The sequence below is a fragment of the Dama dama genome, chromosome X (genome assembly GCF_033118175.1).
Source record: "Dama dama isolate Ldn47 chromosome X, ASM3311817v1, whole genome shotgun sequence".
In the NCBI taxonomy this organism is placed as follows: Eukaryota; Metazoa; Chordata; class Mammalia; order Artiodactyla; family Cervidae; genus Dama; species Dama dama.
In genome coordinates this window covers 150,388,318-150,402,704 of record NC_083714.1, presented here as the reverse complement: position 1 = coordinate 150,402,704, position 14,387 = coordinate 150,388,318, and the positions used below count along the sequence as shown (strand labels likewise).

Below are 14,387 nucleotides of genomic sequence, written 5' to 3'. Positions count from 1 at the left end.
GGGACAACCCAGACTCTCCTACTGGGAAGCCATGGACCGGGTGTTTCTCCCTAAGGATGTGATTGTATAAATCATGCACTCACCTTTAATCATCACCTCACACCCTGCATTCACCAAGAGACACACGGTGGACCGAGGAGACCATGGACCCTGCCACCTGGCCACACCTCTGCAGTCACCATCATTCAGTGGACGGGCAGACGGATGACCAGTCCTGCAGGACAGGACTGAGAATAGCCTCTGCAATGCCCAGCTCCTAAACATGCCGTCCATCAGCACCAAGGCGGCTACCGGTTTAGGCTGGTGACGGCACAGGACGTGACTGAGACCCAGCCTCCGTGACACCCAGCTCCACCCACGCGCCGTCCTGCGGCCTCGAAGCAGCTTCCGGATCAGCCCAGTGACGTCACAGGATGTGAACCAGGAGTGGCCTCGCAATGCTCAGCCCCTCAGTGCGTTGTCCATCAGCCCCTAGGCGGTTTCCGTTTCATGCTGGTAACACGAACGTGACTGAGACGCAGCCTCCTTGATGCCCAGCTCCAGACACGTGCCATTTGTCAGCCCTGAAGCAGCTTCTGGTTCAACCTGATGACATCGCCAACAAACCCGACAGCCCAGATGAAGTCGCCTGCGATGGTGTTGGTATAGCCGGTAGCTGACCCCAGGCACTGGCCCCGCACCCATGCGCAAAGGTAGTGGAGCCAGGGACCAGGCCGGGGGGATGAGGACAAGCTGCAGGTTCTCTGTGAGGTTGATGCCGGCCATGAACAGCCTGCCTGGGACAAGACAGGGGCTGCAGTTCATGGTGCCAGCTGTGGGGTCAGCCGCCTACATGTGAAATCACTAACCCACAGAGTCATGTGACAAACCAGACCACGTGGTCACCGACTCACATGGTCGGTCACCCACCCACGGGGTCACTTCATAATGTGGTGATCCCTCCAAGTGGCCACCAACCCACGTGGTCACCAACCCATGGGGTCACTAACCTGCGAGGTCATGTGGTCACCTGTCCACATGATTACCCCCTCACACCATCACCCACCCACACAGTCACCCACTCACCAGGTCAGTAACTCACATGGTAACCCACCCTGCTGTCAGGAGTTCAAACCAGTCACCCACCCACATGGTCACCCACCCACAGGGTCACCAAGCCACACATCTCCTGCCCATGTGACAAATAACCCATGGGGTCACCAGCTCATGCAGTCACCAAGCTGTGCCATCGCCCCCCAGACTCTGGCCTCTGCAGGGGTCAGAGATTCAGATGTCCGACAGAGACCCAAGTTCAGACAGCAGGGACTCACAGGGGTGTTGACTGATGAATTTCTCCTGTTACAGAGGGCAGGCGGGCTGGACAGTGACCCCAGAGATGTCCACGTCCTGACCCCATGTAGTGGACACAATAATGTCTGCACGGATGTTCACATCCTGTCTACATCCTGACCCCCTGTGGTAGACACAGTAACATCCCCAAGAATGTCCATGCCCTGTTCGCCATGTGTTGAACAGATTAACGTCCCCTAATATGTACTGTTCCATTTATCCACTTGAACTAGGACATCCCCTTGTGCTAGGACATGCGTGTGATCAGGTGTTCTGGTATGAAGGCGGCACTCACCTAGGTGGCTGCAGCTCTTCATGTGCTCCAGGTAGTGGACGAGGTCTAGGTGCTTCACCTGGTTCCCCCACCAGTAGGGGATACCGGACCACAGTTCTGCATGCTGACTCATGGATGCCTCGTCCTTGTATGACAGGATGACCTGCTGGCCCCGGGACCACGGCTGGCGCACAGCTGGCACCTCCTGTGGGGAGAATCATCCAGGTGCCCATGAGACGTGTGCACAGGGGTTATTGGGGTGCCTTGTGACAATGCATCAGGTATTGGGGGTGTCCCAGAAGCTACAGCAGTGTGTGGATTATTGGGGTGTCTATGAGAAGTGATGGACTGGTTATTGGGTTGTCTGTGAGAAGAGATAGTCATGGGTGGAATAATGGCATGTCTGAGTAGAGACACTAGTGGGTAGATTACTGGGGTGTCTGAGTAGAGAAGGTGATGAGTGAGTTATTGGGGTATCTTGAGCAGTGATTGGTAGATTTTTGGGGTGCTTGAGTGGAGACAGTGGTGGGTAGATTACTTGGGTGTCTTGAGCAGTGATGGGTCAATTATTGGGGTACATACCTGAGTGGAAACAGAGGTGGGTGGATTATTGGGATTTCTGATAGGAAATGGCAGGTGGATTACTGGGGCAACTTGAGGCATGATTGATGGATTTTGGGAGTGTCTGAATAGAGACCGGGCAGGGTGGATTATTGGGCATGCCTGTGACCAGTGATGGGCTGGTTCCTGGGGTGTTTGATTGGAGACAGTGGTGGGTGGATTACTGGAGTTCTGTGAGCAGCATCACCTGGAGTCTGAATCAGCTTCATGCAGCGAGCAGATAGTTGGATTACAGTGAAGCCTAGTGCTCCCGCTGACAAGAGTATGGGGAGCCTGTGGCCCCTGCTCACCCCACGGGGACACAGGATGTTCCCAAAGATATTCTTGATGCAGCCCATCAGGTTCTCATGCAGGTCCTCCATCATGCCCTCGAAGTTCCTGCATGCCAGGATAACCACCTCCTGGGGGTTGTTCTCCAGCCACTCCGAGATCTCCAGGAGGGCGTTCTTGGAGGGGGTGGAGGAAAGGGGCCTTGTATTGAGAGACAGAGGGGCGTGGATGGGGACTTCCCCCAGCACAGCCATCTACAGGCTGGTTGGAGTCCTGACTCACAAAGACATAAAGCATGGCGCCTGCTCTCAAGGGACCCAGCCTCTTATGAGTGGCAGTGGGGAACTGTGGCATTGCTCTGGGGGGTCTGTGTGTGTGTGTTTCTGTGTGTGTATGTACACGCTCCTGTAGGTACAGGTGCACACACATGTGTGCATGTGTTCAGTGTCTGTGTGTGCACAGATATGCATGTGTGTGTGTGTGTGCACAGCAAGAGAGAGCAGTGCTTATAATACTGTGAGAAGTCTGTACTCCATGGAGCATGGGAGGCCAGCAGGGTACTTTCACAGTGAGGCCCAGGCCGGAATCTCCAAGGGTCATTAGGTTCTGTGGTGGGGGCACTGGGGGCCGAGGCCAGACTGAAACATTAAGTGACTTGTCCAGCAGCCGAGAGAATGGACTGGACACCCCAAAACGGGACACAGGAAAAGACGTGTCAGGAGCCTGGTTTAACCAAATTCTGGGAGACACCCCAGAGGCCAGGGCTAGAGGTGTGAGTTCAGAAATGCATGTTGGTCAGGAATTCTGAGTGTCTGATGCCAGAGGTCAGCCCTCTCCTGCCAGGAGGAGTGTATCCGTCCCCTTAGAGATCAATGTCTTCTAACGGGAGTGGACCTGTGTTGTCCCCTTAAAGGTCAGCCTCTCCTGCCTGGAGTGACCGTCTGTCCATCTGAGTGGACGTGTGTCCATCTGAGTGGATGTGTTTTCATCCCCTTAGAGGTCAGCATCTTCTAACTGGAGTGGACCTGTGTTTTCCCCTTAGAGGTCTGCCTCTCCTGCCTGGAGTGACCAGATGTCCATCTGAGTGGACGTGTGCCCATCCCCTCAGAGGCCCTCCACATCCTGCCTGGACCAGACGTGGGTGTCCCTGGCTGATGGACTCCCATCCATACCCCCTGCCCCCACCCTTACCTCCATGAGGGCCATCGTGTACACCATGTGGTAGAGTGCAGGTTCCCCTCAGTGCCCTCCTCTGTGTGCGCCATCCACAGGTCCTCACGCCCAGCATCCAGCTGCTTCGTGATGCTCAGCACCTGCACACAGAGGTCGGTCACCTGTGCTGGGCACAGAGGGCGGCCCCCCGCTCGGGGGCTGGGCATGCACTGAGGATGCCCAATGAGGGCCACATCGTCCACTGTGAAATCAACAGTGTTGGTGTTGCCAGGACTGAGGCCCTGCTTCTGGGAACAGGGTCTCCAGGGTCACTGGTCACATGGAGCACACAGCCCGGGTCCAAATTGTGGTCTTGGGGGGGTGTTCCTCCAGAGTCCAGCCTCACCCTCCTCTCAGGCAGTCCCTGGGTGGAAGCGCCCTGTGGGTTCAACAGCCCAGGCTCCAAACACCTAAGATGGACCCTTGAACATGAGGACACACAAGACCCACAAAAGTCTGTGCCCACCCCCAGAAACAGTACTAGGAAAGGCAAGAAGGAATCAAGCAGGGAGAATGAAAGGAAGAAACATCTGTCCACCACACAAATAAGACAGGAAAAAGCAAAAAATAACTAACATAAATTGAAAAGTGAAAGTTGTTCAGTTGTTTCCAACTCTTTTCTATCGAGTGGACTGTAGCCCACCAGACCCCTGTGTCCATGGAATTATCCAGGCAAGATTACTGGAGTGTGTTTCCATTTCCTTCTCCAGGAGATCTTCCCAACCCAGGAATCGAACCCATGTCACCAGCATTGCAAGCAGATTCTTTACCAACTGAGCCACAAGGAAGCCCTAATATAAATTTGTAGCAGAAAATGTACTGTGTCCTCTACAAGGAATCATAATGGAAAAACAAGAAAACATAAGGATAAAAAAAAAAAAGGAAAGAAAATAATAGATTCTCTCATCCAAAATAAAAGAAAAAGCAAAAAACTAATATTAACATAAACTAGTAGCAGAAAATGGTACTGTGTTCTCTGTAGAGAGTCATGACGGACAAAAAAATATGAGGATAAAACATGGGGAAAAAATGGGAAAGGAAGTCTCAGTGCCCCCACCCAATCCAAATTAAAAGAAAAAGCAAAGACTCATATGAATATTGTCAGCTACACACAGGCACTTGCCATCCACCTCTACAAGGATTAAATTAGGTGCTGCTGCAGCAAATGACCTTCAACACCCCTTGAAAGACCACCACCCATGTCCCCCACCCCGCACACAGCCCACTTCTCCTTGGCAACCATACCACTTGAGACCACGGCACTGAGGCCCCCCAGGATGGAGGGACCCTGCCCTGGAGGGACATAGAACAGAGAGACCCTGGCACCAAGGGACCCTCAGAGCAGAGGGACCCCAGTCCTGCAGGACTCCCAGGTTCTGGTGGACGCCCTACTGCTCACTCCCTCCTCTGGGTGTGAGCTCTTAAAGCCAGGCTGCAGGCACCTGATGCAAGCAGGAATGAGGTTTGCCCATATTCCAGCCCTGGCTCTCTGCCCATCAGATCCCCTGAGAAGGATTCCAGCAGCCGGGGATCTCCCAGGAGGAAGGAATTACACAAGGCAAGAGCTGTGCTTGACAGTCATCTGTCCCCTCCAGGTGGGCCCCTGCTCCTGGGGGCAACTGGGCCCAGGTGGGTTCTCTACCTCAGTCTACCGCATGAGGTCACACGGGGCCTCCTCCAGTGTCTCACTGTGGGCCGGCGGGGGCAGAACCTGACCTCACCGGCATGCGCCCCACCTGCTCACCTGAGTGGGCTGAGAACTCAGAGTGGGCGGCTGACTCACAGGAGGAAGCGCCATCAGGGTGTGCAGGGGCACCCGGCTTGCTCCCTGGGGTGCTGTCCAAGGCCTCGCGGCTGGGTGGCACTACTGCTGAGCACTCCTGAATCTGCACTGGGAAACCAGACAGCTGGGGTTCAGAGACAAGGAAGAGAGGACAGGTGACCCACACCTATGTGCCTGGGAGATGGGAAAGTGTCTTGCAAGTACAGGATTGGTGTCCACAGGCGATGGGACATTATTCCTCCCATCCCAGTGAACCCACCACCATCTCAGGCCAGTGCAAATGGGAAGATGAAGCGCTTGTGACACCCTGACCCGGATTATGATGGAACAGAGGTCCAGGGATGTGGAGACAGGACGACTCGGGAGTGGGCAGGTGACCTGTGCTAGGTGGAGAGTTGTGGAAAGGACACCCAGGAGGCAGGTGACCTGTATTATGGGGAGGTCTCCTCTGTGAGGGGAAGACAGACACACACCCTCAGGTGTCCCCAGGATGGTGACACAGACACACCAAAGGAGCCCTATGTGGCGGGGCACACACATCCACAGGGGTCCCCATGGCGTGGTGCTTGGGGTTCTGACATACTGTTTTGCTGTGTGTTCTACTTGCATCTCGTTGACTATTCGGATTAGAGAAGAGACTTTTATTCTGAAAGGTTATTGTGACGAGGAAAGGGGAGTATTACAGGAGGATGAGCTCTTCAGGGAGAAGGACTATTATTCTAGAGAGGGGGTGATTACAAAGAGGTAGGACTTTATTTGCACAAGGGGCACCATTACTGTAGAGAGCTGACTAATATGATAGAGGGGAGATACAACAATAAATAGGGCTATGACCATGTAGGGGGGATGTCACTGTGGAGAAAGTGAAAGTTGATCAGTCATGTCTGACTCTAGACAGGCCATGGAATTCTCTAGGCCAGAATACTGGGGTGCATAACCTTTCCCTTCTCCAGTGGATCTTCCCAACCCAGGGACTGAGCCCACGTCTCCCACAATGCAGGCAGAATCTTTACCAGCCGAGCCACCAGGGAAGCCCTACTGTGGAGAGGGGATTCATAATCAAGGAGGACCCTTACTGTAGTGGGGGACTATTAGTGTGGAGGGGGGAAAGTTATAATAGGATGACTCTGATACCATGGGTCTTGTGTGTCCTCATGTCCAAGGGTCCAGCTTGGGTGTTTGGAGCCTGGGCTGGTGAACCCACAGGGTGCTTCCACCCAGGGACTGCCTGAGAGGAGGGTGAGGCTGGACTCTGCAAGAACACTGCCCCCAAGACCACAATCTGGATCCGGGCTGTGTGCTCCATGTGACCAGTGACCCTGGAGACCCTGTTCCCAGAAGCAGGGCCTCAACCCTGTTCCCAGAAGCAGGGCAGCACCAACACTGTTGATTTCACAGTGGACGATGTGGCCCTCATTGGGCATCCTCAGTGCATGCCCCAGCCCCTGAGCAGGGGGGCTGCCCTCTGTGCCCAGCACAGGTGACCGACATCTGTGTGCAGGTGCTGAGCATCACGAAGCAGCTGGATGCTGGGCGTGAGGACCTGCAGATGGAGCACACAGAGGAGGGCACTGAGGGGAACCTGCACTCTGGCCACATAGTGTACACGACGGCCCTCGTGGAGGTGGGGGCAGGGGCAGAGGGTATGAACGGGGGTCCGCCAGCCAGGGACACCCACGTCTGGTCCAGGCAGGACGTGGAGGGCCTCGGAGGGGATGGGCACACGTCCACTCAGATGGACATCTGGTCACTCCAGGCAGGAGACACAGACCTCTAAAGGGACAACACAGGTCCACTCCAGTTAGAAGACACTGATCTCTAAGGGTACAGACAGACGTCCACTTCTGGCAGGAGAGGGCTGACCTCTGGCATCAGGCACTCAGAATTCCTGACCAACATGCATTTCTGAACTCACAGCTGTACCCCAGGACTCTGGGGTGTCTCCCAGAATTTGGCTAAACCAGGTCCCTGACACATCTTTTCCTGTGTCTACCAGGTTTGGGGTGTCCAGTCCATTCTCTCGGCTGCTGGACAAGTCACTTAATGTTTCACTCTGGCCGCTGGCCTCCCACGCTCCCTGGAGTACAGACTTCACACAGTATTATAAGCACTGCTCTCTGCTGCTGTGCACACACACACACACACATGCATATCCATGCACACACAGACCCTGAACACATGCACACATGTGTGTGCACCTCTACCTACCAGAGCATCTGCATACACACACAGAAACACACACACACACACACACACACACACACACACACACGCACACACACACACCCCAGAGCAATGCCACAGCTCCCCACTGCCACTCAGAAGAGGCTGGGTCCCTTGGGAGCAGGCACCGTGCTTTATGTCTTTGTGTGTGAAGACCCCCAACCCGTCTGTAGAGGGGCTGTGTGGGGAGAAGTCCCCACCCACACCCCTCTGTCTCTCACTACAAGGCCCCTCTCCTCCACCTCCGTCCAGAATGCCCTCACAGAGATCTCAGAGTGGCTGGAGAACCATCCCCAGGAGGTGGTCATCCTGACACGCAGGAACTCCGAGGGCATGATGGAGGACCTGCATGAGTACCTGATGGGCTGCATCAAGAACATCTTTGGGGACATGCTGTGTTTCCATGGGGTGTGCAGGGGCCACAGGCTCCCCATGCTCCTGGCAGCGGGAGCACTAGGTTTCACTGTAATCCAACTATCTTCTCGCTGCATGAGGCTGATTCAGATACCAGGTGACGCCGCTCACAGAACCCAAGTAATCCACCCACCACTGTCTCCACTCAAACACCCCAGTAACCAGCCCATCACTGGTCACAGGCACGCCCAATAATCCACCCTGCCCAGTCTCTATTCAGACACTCCCAAAATCCATCAATCACGCCTCAAGAGCCCCAGTAATCCACCTGCCATTTCCTATCAGAAATCCCAATAATCCACCCACCTCTGTTTCCACTCAGGTATGTACCCCAATAATTGACCCATCACTGCTCAAGACACCCAAGTAATCTACCCACCACTGTCTCCACTCAAACACCCCAAAAATCTACCAATCACTGCTCAAGATACCCCAATAACCCACCCACCACCTTCTCCACTCAGACACCCCAGTAATCTACCCACTAGTGTCTCTACCCAGACATGCCATTATTCCACCCTTGACTGTCTCTTCTCACAGAGAACCCAATAACCAGTCCATCACTTCTCATAGACACCCCAATAATCCACACACTGCTGTAGCTTCTGGGACACCCCTAATACCTGACACATCATGTCACAAGGCACCCCAATAACCCCTGTGCACACGTCTCGTGGGCACCTGGATGATTCTCCCCACAGGAGGCGCCAACTCTGTGCCAGCCGTGGTCCTGGGGCCAGCAGGTCATCCTGTCATACAAGGACGAAGCATCCATGAGTCAGCATGCAGAACTGTGGCCCGGTATCCCCTGCTGGTGGGGGAACCAGGTGAAGCACCTAGACCTCGTCCACTACCTGGAGCACATGAAGAGCTGCAGCCACCAAGGTGAGTGCCGCCTTCATACCAGGACACCTGGTCACACGCATGTCCTAGCACATGGGGCTGGGTTTGGGTTCAAGAGGAGAAATGGAACAGGACATACTGGGGGACGTTATTCTTTTCACTACCTGGGGACCATGGCATGGACATCCTTGGGGATGTTACTGTGTCTACCACAGAGGGTCAGGATGTAGACAGGGTGTGAACATCCGTGCGGACATTTTTGTGTCCACCACACGAGGTCAGGACGTGGACATCTCTGGGGTCACTGTCCAGCCCGCCTGCCCTCTGTAACAGGAGAAATTCATCAGTCAACACCCCTGTGAGTCCCTGCTGTCTGAACTTGGGTCTCTGTCGGACATCCGAATCTCTGACCACGGAGGAGGCCAGAGTCTGGGTGGGTGATGGCACAGCTTGGTGACTGCGTGGGCAGGTGACCCATGGGTTACTGTTCACATGGGCAGGAGATGTGTGGGTTGGTGACCGCGTGGGTGGGTAAGTGTGTGGGTGGGTGACCGGTTTGAGATCCTGCCTGCAGGGTGGGTTACCATGTGAGTTGCTGACCCAGTGAGTGGGTGACCACATGGGTGGGTGATGGCGTGAGGGGGTAATCATGTGGACAGGTGACCACATGACCTCGCAGGTTAGTGACCCCATGGGTGGGTGACCAATCATGTGAGCCAGTGACCACACGGTTTGGTTGGCCACATGACTCCATGGGTTAGTGACTGCACACGTGGGCACCGGACCCCACATCTCGCACCATGAACTGCAGCCCCTCTTTTGTTCATGGCCGGCATCAACCTCATGGAGAAACTGCACTTTGTCCTCATCCACCCAGCCTGGTCCCTGGCTCCACTACCTTTGCACATGGGTGCGGGGCCAGTGCCCGGGGTCAGCTGCCGGCTATACCAGCACCATCGCAGGCGACTTCATCTGGGCTGTCGGGCTTGTTGGCGATGTCATCAAGTTGAACCAGAAGCTGCTCCGGGGCTAACGGACTGGCGCGTCTGGAGCTTGGCAGCGCTGAGGCTGCGTCTCAGTCACGTTCTGTGATGTGACCAGCCTGAACTGGAAGCCGCCTCGGGGCTGACGGACGGCGCACTGTGGGGCTGGGCATTGCGGACGCCACTCCTTGTTCAAATCCTGTGACGTCACTGGGCTGAACTGGAAGCTGCGTCGAGGCCGCCGGACGGCGCGTGGGTGGAGCTGGGCATCACGGGGGCTGCGTCTCAGTCACGTCGTGTGCCGTCACCAGCCTAAACCGGAAGCCGCCTTGGGGCTGATGAACGGCGCGTTTAGGAGCTGGGTATTGCGGAGGCTATTCTCAGCCCTGTCCTGCGGGGCTGGTCATCCGTCCGCCCGTCCACTGAACGTTGGAGACTGCAGGGGTGTGGCCAGGTGGCAGGGTCCATTGTCTCCTCGGTCCACCGTGTGTCTCTTGGTGAATGCAGAGTGTGAGGTGATGATTAAAGGTGAGTGCATGATTTATACAATAACATCCTTAGGGAGACACACCCGGTCCATGGCTTCCCAGTAGGAGAGTCTGTGTTGTCCCCTCCCCCTGGCACCGAGAGCAGCGGAGGGCGACCCCCAGATCGGGAGGCGGGGGAGGCAGTATGGCAGTGGCTATATCTTTCCGTGTGTGCTTTACGTTTCTCTTCTCTTCTTATCTACTTGTAAGGCCTCCTCAGACAATCACTTTGCCTCTTTGCAATTCTTTTTCTTGTGGATGCTTTTGATCACCACCTCCTGCACAATGTTGGGAACCTCCATCCATAGGTCTTCTGGTGCCGTGTGTGCCAGGCCTAACCCTTGAGTCTATTTGTCCCTTCCAGAGTATACTCACAAGGGATTTGAATAAAGCAAAGAACCACAGGGACACAGTAGATTGGGAAAGACTAGAGATCTCTTCAGGAAAATTAGACACGCCAAGGGAACATTTCATGCAAAGACAGGCACAATAAAGCCCAGAAACGTTATGGGCCTAACTGAAACAGAAGAGATTAAGAAGAGGTAGCAGGAATACACAGAAGAACTGCAAATTTAAAAAAAAAGATCTTATTATCCTGGATAACCACGATAGTGTGATGACTCACCTAGAGCCAGACATCCAGGAGTGCAAAGTCAAGTGGGCCTTAGGAAGCAGCAGTACAAACAAAGCTAGTGGAGGTGATTAAATTCCAGCTGAGAGCTTTCAAATCCTAAAAGATGGTGCTGTTAAAGTGGTGCACTCAATAGGCCAGCCAGTTTGGAAAACTTGGCAGTGGCCTCAGGACTGAGAAAGGTCAGTTTTCATTTCAATCCCAAAGAAGGGCAATGCTAAACAATGTTCAAACTACCACACGACTGCACTCATTTTACATGCTAGCAAGATAATGCTCAAGATCCTTCAAGCTAGGCTTCAGCAGTATGTGACCTGAGAACTTCACAGACCCCACATTCAAACAGTTGATTCTAAATGCATAGTGATACCACAAAGATGGTCAAGATAGAGACACACAATGTGTCTTTATGTCTAAGTCAGTGAAACAAAATAGTCACTGCAAGGTACAAACCTTTTTAGCTTGAAAAATCTTATATTTGTATATAAAACATCCTGGTGAAATTGAAAAATATGTGTTAAAGTGAAATTCATTCTTAATTGTCAATTATTTTGAGCCTATGGAGAAAAGAAAAATTTACATTCATTGGGACTGCTTCAGTTCAGTTCACTCAGTCGTGTCCAACTCTTTTCCTTGGAGGCTGCTTAAATTTTCACAGACGTTTTTTCTTAAAAATTCCCTTAATGTTTGTTTTTTTTAATTTGTTTTTATTAGTTGGAGGCTAAAATTAGATACAAAATGATGAGTAGATTTTATACAATGTTTTCTGCACATTTTCATTTCCTTTAATTTATGAATATAACTAGAATGTTTTTCTATTGAGTGAGTATTAAAAATGACTCCTCTCCCTTGTGTGGAACACAATGTTTACACTAGTGTTGGGAGATATTTTATTGCCTAAAACCTTTTCTAATTCAGCTCTATAATCTAGGATTTTTGTTTGTTTGTTTTCCTTTGTTTAGGCTGAGAATTTTCTCATCTATTTTTAGTATCTTCAGAGTTTCTGTTAGGAATGTGTGTCTGCTGTTGCTTACTTGCATTGTCGTGTCCAACTCTTTGCCACCCTATGGACTGTGAGCCCACCAGTCTCTTCTGTTCATGGGGATTCTCCAGGCAAGAATGCTGGGGTGGGTTTCCATGCTCTCCTGCAGGGAATCTTCCTGACCCAGAGATGGAATTTGCATCTGCCACAGCTCCTGCATTGCAGGCGGATTCTTTACCACTGAGTGAAACTGGATCTTGTATACGTGAAACCCACTTTAACTATGAAGATTCATAATTAGTGAAAAACAGAGAAACCCAAAGAAGCATTTATCTTTAACCAATTAATAATAAGAAGAAAATCTTCATTTCAATTTGCCTTTGTTTATTTTTTCAATTAAATTTTCATTGAAGGATAATTACTTTCCAGGATTTTGTTGTTTTCTGTCAAACTTCAACATAACACTCTTTCTTAACTCATAGTTTCTCTTAAATATCATCTTATTCTGTGTAAATAACTTCTTTTAACATTTCTTATGGACAAGGTATCTGCTGAAAATGAATTCCCCAATTTTGTGTTCCTGTGAGAATATCTCCTTCTCCTTTGTTTTTGAAGGATAATATTCCTGGACAGAAGTTAATTTCAGTAGTTAAAAAAAAGTTTGATTCATTGACATGATGTACCTGTACCATGAATTTACTAGTTAAGCTGTATAATTCATTGATTTGTAACTTATTCATAAGTTGAATAACCATAACCACAGCCTCATTCTAGAATATTTTCATCACTCCAATGGGAAACACTCTCCAGTTGGCAGTCATTTTCCATTTCCCCCTTCATCTGGGCCCTTGCATTCACTCCTCTATTTTCGGTCTTTAGAGAATTACCTAATCTGAGACACACGTGTTCACACGAACAGAATATGCAATACACAGCCTTTTGTTCCTGGCTTCTTTTAATTAACATGATCATTTCAGAGCTCTAACATGTTATAGCTTTTATAAGAACTCCATTCTTTTGATGGCCAAATAATTTTGTATTGCAAGTTTTATTTATTCATTTTGATGGACATTTGAGTTATTTCAATGTTTTTTCCATTTTTTAGTTTCTTTTTAAAGTTTATTTATTTTTAATTTAATAATTGAAAATTTTAAAATTTAATGGCTTTTTCTGCATCTATTTAGGTTATCATATGATTTTTAGCTTTCCTGTGGTTAATATGGTGTGTCACATTGATTGATTTACGAATATTGAAGAATCCTTGCATCCCTGGAATAAAGCCAACTTGATCATGGTTTTTGATGTTTTGTTGAATTCTGTGTGCTAAAATTTTGCTGAGGATTTTTTGCATCTATGTTCATCAGTGATATTGGCCTGTAGTTTTCTTATTTGGTCTTGTCTTTGTCTGGTTTTGGTATCAGGGTGATGGTAGTCTTGTAGAATGAGTTTGGAAGTGTTCCTTTGTCTGCAGGTTTTTTGAGAGAGTTTTAGAAAGATAGGCATTTGCTCATCTCTGAGTGTTTGATGGAATTCACCTGTGAAGCCATCTGGTCCTGAGCTTTTGCCTTTTGGGAATTTGTTGATCACAGCTTCGATTTGGAGCTTGTAATTGAGTGGTTCATAATTTCTATTTCTTCCTGTTTCAGTCTTGGAAGATTGAGCTTTTCTAAGCATCTGTCCATTTCTTCCAGGTTATCCATTTTATTGCCATAGAGTTGTTCATAATAGTCTCTTACAAGCCTTTGTGTTTCTGCATTTTCTGTTGTAACCTCTCCTTTTTCATTTTTAAGTTTGTTGATTTCATTCTTCTATTTTTCTCGATGAATCTGGCTAAAGGTTTGTCAATATTATCTTCTCAAAGAACCAGCTTTTAGCTTATTAATCTTTGCTTTTGTTTCTTTCAATTATTTTTCATTTATTTCAGCTCAGATCTTTATGATTTTTTCCCATGTACTAATTTTGGCTGTTTTTTTCTTGCTGTTGTTATTGTTCTTCGTTATCAGTTGTTTTAGGAGTCAACTGAGGTTGTCTATTAGATGCTTTTCTTGTTTCTTGAGTTAGGATTGTATTGCTATAAACTTCCCTCTTAGAACTTGTTTTCCTGCCTCCCATAGATTGTGAGCTGCCGTGTTTTCTTTGTCCTTGTTTTCTAGAAAATTTTCGATTTCCATTTTGACTTCTTCAGCAACCTGTTGGTTATTTAGAAACGTGTTGTTTCATCTCCATGTGTTTGTGTTTCTTACAGTTTTCTTTTTTTCTCCTAATTGATATCTAGTCTCAGTGTTGTGGTCAGAG

General features: G+C 50.2%; 2 pseudogenes; one reads left to right on the top strand and one right to left on the bottom strand.

Moving 5' to 3' along the window:
• Positions 1-557: 557 nt before the first annotated feature.
• Positions 558-5,433, bottom strand: LOC133052946 (PI-PLC X domain-containing protein 1-like; annotated as a pseudogene).
• Positions 5,432-10,002, top strand: LOC133052945 (PI-PLC X domain-containing protein 1-like; annotated as a pseudogene).
• Positions 10,003-14,387: the final 4,385 nt, after the last annotated feature.